Raw genomic sequence first — 9,514 nt, forward strand, 5'->3', positions numbered from 1 at the left:
AGAAAATACTGTCATTCCTGATCTATATTGGGACCCTGTTCCACAGCTTTCAAATGCATTACCACATTGCCTGCCTCCTTCTCGTACTGAGTTCCCTATTACCCCTAGTAGTCTCTGAACACCTGCTCAATCCCATAAAAGTTAAAACTCTTATGTTATCCTTGTGCCTTGCATTGTGCTGCATGTACTGCTATGGGGTATCGCTCATCCTGTTGCTTTAGTGCTCTCATGTGCTTGCTCACCCTTTTCTTCGATGTCCTGGTGGTGCTTCCTAAGTAAATGCAATCATATTTACATACAATGAAATTTACTACAAATTTGGTGTTGCAATTGATGTTGGAACGGATTTAAAACTCTTTGTGTCATCCACCCCAAAATGATTTTTCTTATCACATGCCCACTTACACATACCACAATGCCCCCATATGTAGAAACCCAAAGTGTATTGTCTCATCCAGTGTCCTTGTAGTGTTGATGTGGGATGACTGGGGCTCAGTAGAGCTCTTAAAGTTCTACCCCTGCGGAACGTGATATCCGTTCCCACGGAGGTAAATTCCTCCAGTGCTTTGTATGCAGTAAGATATGCCAATTTTTACGCAAACTACTAGGCTGTATATTTGGTATTCCAGTAAGGTCCGTAACAAGGCATACCCGTTCTTTCATGTTACCCTTTCATGATTTTTCCTTTAATGTGTCCTGTCTGTTTATTCTCTGAATCCTGTCCCTGGCTTTCTGTATAGTTCATATGTCATAACCTCTTCTTGTGAACCGCATTCCCATGCCCAGTATACATTTCTGGAAATCCTGGTCATGATTGCAATTGCGTCTCACACGCACCATCTCCCCATATGGTACTGCTAAAATCTGATGCCTTCGGTGTTCATTTGATGCATGTAGTATGCAACCAGTAACATGATGTTGGTGTGCGAAAAAGTATACTGTGTATTATGTTGTCCTGAATGAATAGTTCCACATACAAAAATGAAATATTCTCACTACTGATGTGTAAACCTGATGTTTATCTCATTCATATTGAGATGATCACAGAATAGTTGTAATCCTTCTACAGTCACCGGCCAGATCATGATACAGTCATCGATATAACATACCGAATATAAAATGAAGTCAATCGATTGTCTTCCTTTAAGACCCCAGATCCACTCCTCCTCAAGCCACCTCATAAAGAGGTTTGATATAGGAAGGAGAATATCTGGAGCCCATGGCTAAACCCTGTATTTGTAGGCACTAACAGTTCTTAAATAGGAAAACGTTGTTGTCCAGAATCAGTTTGGTCATTACCAACAACATTTCTGTGTTTTCCCATAGGATGGCTGATCTGGTGATTAAAGTGTGGCTCAATACTCTTATCCACATGTCATTTCTTATGCTTGTATATGAAGCTACGACGTCCAATGTCACCAATATCATACCATGCTCTCACATTATATCAGTAAGCAAACTCAATTTATGCTTAGTATCCCTGATAAATGAGGGAAGGTCAGACACAAAGGGCTGTAAAAAAATATCTACAAATTCAGATAATCTCGATGTCAGGCCGCTAATACTGGAGACAATAGGTCTCGCAAGTGGACAGGGGAGATCTTTCCACTCACTTGCCACTTATGAAAACACGCAGCATTGATTGATATGTGTATATGTCACGAGACTGAGGATATAATACCAGGTGGGAATGACAAGTAACATTACAATTATCTGTCTTATATCCCTGAGGAATTCTTGGGGTACGCCCCCAAGCGACGAAACAAGTGTTGGCTCTACGGCTAAAAACAAAGAGGCCAGCAGGCTGTAAAATAAAGAGGACCACCATAATATCAACTTTGTGATTGATTATATGTTTTTGACACTCTGCCATATGCTGTGGGGTGTGCTTGAGACTAGAATGTTAGCACAAGTCTCCTACTTGGGTTTAAAGTATTTTGAGTGGCTCGCACAGTTTTCGCGAAGCGCAATCCTCATTAGGGGAGATTTTTTTTTTAAAGCTGCTAATGATGATTAGGCCAAGTTGTAGGGCCTGTTTTTTCATTAACTTGTCGATGATTGGTGGTTTAGATCCTGATTATGGGTTGAGGAATTTCTATTGGTGGTTAGCTTCCTAGCAACAGTTGTTGCAGGTTGCGGGAAAGTTGTTGATTTGAGCTTTGTCATTGGACCAGGATAGTTCTCGATGAATATGCAAGAGGGTATTGTCTTTCTTTCACTGATCTGTGATTATGGAGGGAGGAAGGAGAGTCGAGAATCAAAAGATTATTGAAGAGGAGGTGATTCCTATTTCTCAGGCAGGCCCTTCTTTTGCAGAGGTGCAAAACATGATTGAGGCTGTAGTTTTCCCTACTTTACAAACCAGAGATTCTGTGGCCCTTAAAAAACAAATATTGGATCCCTTGAACCTCCTGATATTGCCTGAGATTCTGAGGAGGAGGTGAAGGGAAGGTTTATTCAGGGGTCAGAGTCACAATTTGGCATTTCCAGACACCCAGTGTGCAGAAAAAGCAGAGTTTTTTTTGTAAACTACCTGAGCCTCTTCCTATGCATAAATCTGTTCGAAATATTCTGGAGGGAGTATGAAAAGTTGTGGACATACATGCATTTCCAAGATTCCTGGCTAAGAAATATCCGCTTCAGGGATTTGTGGAGGAATTCTCTACTGTGGTGAAGGTGGATATTCTAATGGCTCGGCTAACTTCTCAGGGTATGTTAGTTCTGAGAATGCAGTGCCATCAGCCCCACATGACGGGTTGAAGGGGCTCTTAAGAGGTCATTTGCCGATTCTAATTTGGCAGTCAGGTCAGCAGCATATTCCAGCTATGTGGTACAATCAATGCTGAAGGTCAGTCAGAGAATTTCGGAGCAAATGCTTCTGGATGAAGATTTCACAGAGAACTTGGCTATGTTGGAGCAGCAGTTGTGGTTTTTTTCAGCCCAAATTTTAAGATTATCTTAGGGCTCCTGCAGCAGCTGCAAGTGCATCCATTGCTACAAAAAGGCAGTTGTGGCTTAAGCCATGGAAGGCGGAAACAGCAAAGAAGAATATCCTCATGAAATCCACTTTGCGGGTTCTGAGCTGTTTGGGAAACCATTGTAGACAAATGTAAAGATAACGGCTGAAGACAAAAGGCTTTTAGTTCCAGTCCATCAGAGAGGGAATCAGCCCTTTCGTGGTAAGGTACGAGGTTGGGGAGTTCCTTCCTTTAATAAGTCCCAGGGCTGGCAGGGAGGTTCTGATAATGCAGGCCAGGCTAAGTCATGACTATCCTTTGGATCCCGGGTGGTTGGGGTCGCATCAGGTATTTTTTTCTGGTTTGGGAGGAATTTGTCAGAGGGCGTTGGGTGCTCCAAATAATCAGATTGGGGTGTTGGTTACAGTTTTTGAATCCTCTCATGGCATTGTTCTCTTCTGCCGCTGTTTCAGAGTCACCAGTGGAGAAACAGGCCCTGGTGAGAGCCATTGTGAGAGTCCCTGTGAATCAACAGTGTAAGAGGACATATTCAATCCTTTTTTGGGGTAAGATACCAAATGAAGGTTTACAGGCCGGTGTTTTGGGTTTGAAGGCAGTGAATTTGTGCATCCCGCCTTTTCAATTTCAGGTGTTACCCTTTATTCTCTCTGCTTCTCCTAGAGTGTTTACAAAATTGTTGGCGCCTTTGGTAGGCTTGTTACATGCTACAGGGATCCAGGTGTTCCCTTATTTAGATGACTGGCTGATCTCTTCATTTTCTTTTTCTAAAGCTTAGTCCCAGATTCAGGTGGATTGCTGTCTACTGAAAAGTTTAGGATGGTTAATAAACCAGGTGAAGTTTCATTTGATTCCCTCTCAGGTACTGCTGTTCATTGGTGAGGCCTTCAAAACGGTGGAAGGGAAGGTGTTCCTTTCTGAGACAAAAAGACTCTTATGAAAGAACTGAGAACAGTCTTGAACTCCCCAGCTCCCATGGCAAGACAATGGTTGAGAGTTCATGGGTTGATGGCTGCAACTGTTTTGATTATTCCATGGGCTAGGTTTCATTTGAGTCCCTTGCTGAATTATATTCTTTAGCTTTTGTCGACCGGGTAGCAGGATTACAAGTGGATCATTCTGGGGGGTCAGGAAATGTGAGATGATGAATTGGTGGTTGGATGTTGGGAATCTGAAGAAGGGTTCTCAGTTTATGAACCAGCAGAGTGTGTTCTTGACAATGGATACCAGCTAGCTAGGTTGGGGGGCAGTAATGGCTCAAGACTCAGTTCAGGGAATCTGGTCAGTCCAAGAGGCTCAGAGCTCTTCCAACTAGTCGGTCTTGAAGGCGGTGTAGTTAGCACTCATTCATTTTCTTCAAGTGATGTTGTACCAGGAAGTGGTGTTGGGGACAGGCAACCCAGTGGTGGTATGCTATATAAATCATCAGGGGAGTGAGAGAGGGACTTCTTTGAATGTGTTAGCTCTCCAGATTTGCTTGTGGGCAACAACTGCCAGTGGGCATCACACCAGGAAGATGAACTGATGAGGGCAGTTTATCTTGCTGAGGTGCTGAATACAGTTGCTGTCGCTTGAGGAGGATTTTTACTTTCCTGTTAGATATGGCATTTCGGAAGGGGGTGTTTGGAGTCCAGATGCAAAGGTTTGGGGTTCCCGAAGTGGATCTAATCACAACTCAATGGAACACATTAAGGGGCAAATGTTGCTCCTTGAGTCAGTCGAGCAGGGCTTAGAAAGTGGATACAATGTCATTTCACTGAGGGGAGAGGTTGGTGTATGCCTTTCTTTCAATTGCATTAATTCATAGGGTTCTGATAAAAAATCATATGGGACACAGCTTCAGTGATACTGGGGATTCAGGGCTGGAGCAGGAGGCCTTGGTTCCCTCTGTTGTTGCAGTTGGCTGTATTACTATGTTGGAGGATTCTGCTGTGTCTGTGTCCACTGAGCTTTCCCAGTCTGGCTCAGGAGGGTCTAACCAGATTACAGTTGGTGGGCTGGCTGTTGAGGGGCTACACCTTGTGGTTTTGGTTCTCCAGAGGTTGATCTCATTAGTCATGTATCTAGGAAATCATCTATGCTAAAGTCTTATGCCAGGCATTGGGTTTCTTTTCAAGGCTGGTGTTCGGAGAAAGGTTGTTAAGCTTTAACTGTGGACGAGATTTAAATCTTGGCCTTTCTTAAACATTGTTTTGATTTGGGCTTTGCAGTTTCTACTTTGCGTACACAGTGGGCAGCTGTTAGGGCATTTGAGACGCAGAGTCTGAGAGCCCGGTTCCATTGGTGGCAAGGCTATTGAGGAGCTGTTATCTTAAGAGACCGGTGGTAAAATCACAAACACCTAGTTGGGATTTGCCGTTGGTATTGTAGGCTTTGAAATTGGCGCCTTTTGAACCTTTGGAATAGGTTTCTGTTTTTCTAGTGGCCATTACATCTGAAAGGAGAGTTCGGGAATTAGGTGCATTGCTGTGTTTGGAATGATTTTAAAATGCTATCCGGATAGAGTGGTTCTGAAGCTAGATCCTAAGGTTGTTTCTATGGTGCCTTATCCTTTGCATTGTTCGAAGGACTTGCTGTTACCTGTTTTTTGTTCTAACCGTCAGACTGACACTGTAATTCTCCTGCACAGATTGGATGCAAGGCGGGCCGTTTGTCTGTGGCTGAATGGAACTAGCCCTTTTCGTACAGTAGATTCACTTTTTGTAACATTCGGTTTACGAGGACAATGTTTGAAGCCTTCTGTGTCTACTCTCAGTAAGTGGTTGAAATGGGCTGTTGTTGTGACATATAAGTCCATGGGTGAATCAGTGCCTGGCTCAGGTCAGGGTCGCTCTACAAGAAGGGTGGCTGCTTCTTGGACGAGTTTGAAGGGCACTTCTATAGCGGATATTTGCAGGGCCGCCACTTGGAGTTCCCCACACACCTTTGTGTCACATTGAAGATTGGTGCTGGGCGGTTGTAGTAAGCTGGGTTTCTGTTGCAGTAACCCCCCACTTTTTGCCAGATATCTGATGCACTTTGACTTTATGTGACCTGGGTCCCTGCCAATCAGGTTCCCAGGGCCTGTGTGCTTTCCCAAAACTGTACATTGATACTCATGATTGGCACCTCTCTGGCCACATGTAAGTCCTTTGTAAAAGGTACCATGGGTACCAAGGGCACTGTGACCAGGAAAGGCCTTTACAGGTGGCAGCACATATTGTGTTACCCTTAGAGGCCCTGTACCTTAACATATACACACTGCCATTGCAGGCTTTTGGTTTTTGGTGCAGAGAAAAGTGAATAGTGGACATGACACATTTACCTGTGTGATCAGAAAATACAATCAACTAATGATTGACGCTGCGCACTGTGCTACGTGTAACAATGTTACAAACAATTAATCACATTAACAAAATTTCAAAAATACCAAGCACTGATATTCGTTTGAACATATATTTTCAGCATATATGTAACAACAGTTTCAAATCATAACTTCATGAGTGTATCAACACATTTACAAGAGAAACAATTGACATCTACCATAGGCAGTGCAATATATAGATATACCACATAATATTTCAAGAAATCACAAACAGATGATTTAGATGAGCCCAATGCATTTCGGGACTTTGCTGTCCCTTCGTCAGGGGCGTTCTGTAAAGAAAATGCATATATTATATTGTCGAACAAACAAGTCATTATTATATTTACTCAAAAAGAACACATGGTGGCAACTCGTATAGTTAACATGGTACATGCGACTAGACCATAAATCACACAAGCAGTAAATAATTCTCCGTTTAGTTAAAAGTAAAGATTATATAAAGGAGGAATAAAGTCACCCAATAGTGTAAAGACCAAAACAATGAATGTGACTCTGAAGCGAGGTATAAATGAGAAAGAAATCCGTACCAAGTAAAAGAAAGAAAACACCATGCCTGAGATAAATCTAAAGGAGATGGGGTTGTGCGGTCTCACCTCAAATATTATGTATGCACTTCCATGATAGGAACGAACGATAAAGACAAGCTAGCTGTTGCTAAAAACCAAAGAGAAACAACTCAGTGAGAGCAGGTGCTTATATTAAAATAACACGTTAAAACCGTGTTGAAGAAAGCACAACTTACCAACTACACAAGCAGGCACGATCAGCGGAAAGGTAACTAGAACAAATGGAAGGGCACAACGTGATCAAAAAAGCTAACAAATATGCCGTGCCGCTAATTAACTCACAGCGAAGCAAAAATAATACTCACTATACAAGTATTGAGACACCCGGATACTTGTTAACAACGCGTGGTTCAAATCTCAAATGGACTGTGTATTCAATCAGTCACTCGAAGAAGGTGTGTGACATCGAGTGAAAATATTGCGTCTCCGGAAACAAGCACTAAAAAATAATAGTTGTCTGTGATTACGAACTTATCCTTACAATAACGCTTAAAAACTCAAAAAACTATGCCAGAAACGCAGCTGAATTCGGTGGAAACTACTTACATGGGAATCACAACGAAAGAAGCAGGTCCGGTTCTCACGGATAGCGTCCTGTTATCGCAACATCATTTTGACTAACGAAAAGCGCGCTCAATTTAAACCAGCCTAAATGACAACGTGGAAATAAAACTGATGGCAATAGAAAGAGGACTTACATATAGCGCCATGATAAAAAGGGTAAAGCGACCAATCTAAAACAACGTCAGGGCTAAGAATGAAGATCAAGAGATATTTACCAAAACGATGTTTGTAACCACTTGCGCAAAGCAAACCAGAAAAAATACTCAATAATCAAGAAAACCAAAGACGCCAGCACGTATTCAATTTATACAATGTATCAGCTGAGCGGTAAAGCTGCTCTCCAGAACTGTGTTCACGAGGCTAATGCTAGGTGAATAAAAAGTATTAAAAAACGATGAATGGGTGATTACTAACGTCTGAGGTGCTAATCAGTGTGGTAGATAAATGAATAAAGTTATATCCGAAAAAAAATACAAGGTGAAACAATGAGAGATGAGATGAACCAGACAAACAAAATAAATGTAGAATTATAGAAATAATGGAAAAGTAATGAAAGAATTATAATAAAATAGATAAATAAAATAACTTAAAATAGGTATAACGAATAGTGAAAGGTGTTTAAATAATCCATAGGCCTCAGAAAAGATGAAAGGAGAAATGAAATACAAATGTACAAATAAACTTATTTATGGTAAAATATCAACATGGAATAGATAGTGATCACTATGGTACATAAGGTTCTGCGCATGGCCATGACAGTGTTTTATAAAAAACATGAAAGATCTAAACGGTCATTAAGCCCACACGGGGCCAAGGTCTGTAGTTTCTCAATCCAGAAGAGCTCTCTGCGTAAAAGTAAATTGGTGGTGTCTACACCTGGTTTGACATCAATAGACTCTATGATCTGAAAACGGAGTTGAGAAATTGAATGTTTTGCTTCTAGCCAATGCATGGCTAGGCTCGAAGTACTGTTCTTGTTCCTGATTCTGGATTTATGCTCAGTGATCCGTGTTTTTATTTTTCGTTCAGTTTTGCCTATGTAGGCCTTGCCGCAGGGGCATTTTATACAGTAGATGACATGGGTAGTATTGCAATCGCTGTTATGTTGCAAACTTATATTTGAGCCAGACGTAGGATGAGTTAGAATATTCCCAGTAATAACATTGCTACAGTGGATGCATGAGTGACATTTGCGAGTACCATAATAGACAATAGATTTGTCGATGGCTTTGGAAAATTTCAATAGATTCCGTAAGTTTTTGCCTCTTTTGTATGCAAACAAGGGTTTCTCCCAAAAAAGTTGTTGGAAATCCTGTTCTTGTTGTAGTAACTCCCACCGTGTCAAAATGATTTTCTTGATTTTGGGTGAGGATGTGGAGAAGTTGCTAACAAATACCAATCTTGTAGAGGAAGTCTTTGGTTTCTGTTGCAGTAGATCTATTCTTGAAATGGACATTGCTCGTGTGAGACATGTTTGTAGTACTTCTTTTGGATAACCCCTTAATGATAATTTGTCAACAGTGGTTTGAAGTTGAAGGGTACTGTTGTCGGAGTCAGAACAAATTCGGCGAATTCTAGTGAATTGTGATAATGGCAAGTTGTTGATTAGATGACGTGGGTGAAAACTTGTGAAGGTCAGTAAACTGTTCCGATCGGTAGGTTTGTGGAAAACTGTGGTATGGAATTGATTCGTGGATGTTTTGATGACTTGTACATCCAGATAATGAATAGACTCCTTATGAATGGTGTGGGTCAACTGAATATGGGTATGATTCCTGTTAAGTGTCTCTATCATAGAAGTGAAAGACTGTATCGAATCACCCCAAATGAGGAAAATGTCATCTATGAAACGACAATAGAGACGTATTTTAGACCACCATTCTGTGTTAGAAATGATATTCTCCAGTTCGTATTGAGCCATATAGATATTCGCATAGGCAGGTGCTCCTGAAAAGCCCATTGAAGTGCCATTCAGTTGGGCATAGAATCTGTCTCGATATTGAAAATAGCTGTTATGTAGACAGAACTTTAAGAGCTTCAAG

The sequence above is a fragment of the Triturus cristatus genome, chromosome 3_1 (genome assembly GCF_964204655.1).
Source record: "Triturus cristatus chromosome 3_1, aTriCri1.1, whole genome shotgun sequence".
Lineage (NCBI taxonomy): Eukaryota > Metazoa > Chordata > Amphibia > Caudata > Salamandridae > Triturus > Triturus cristatus.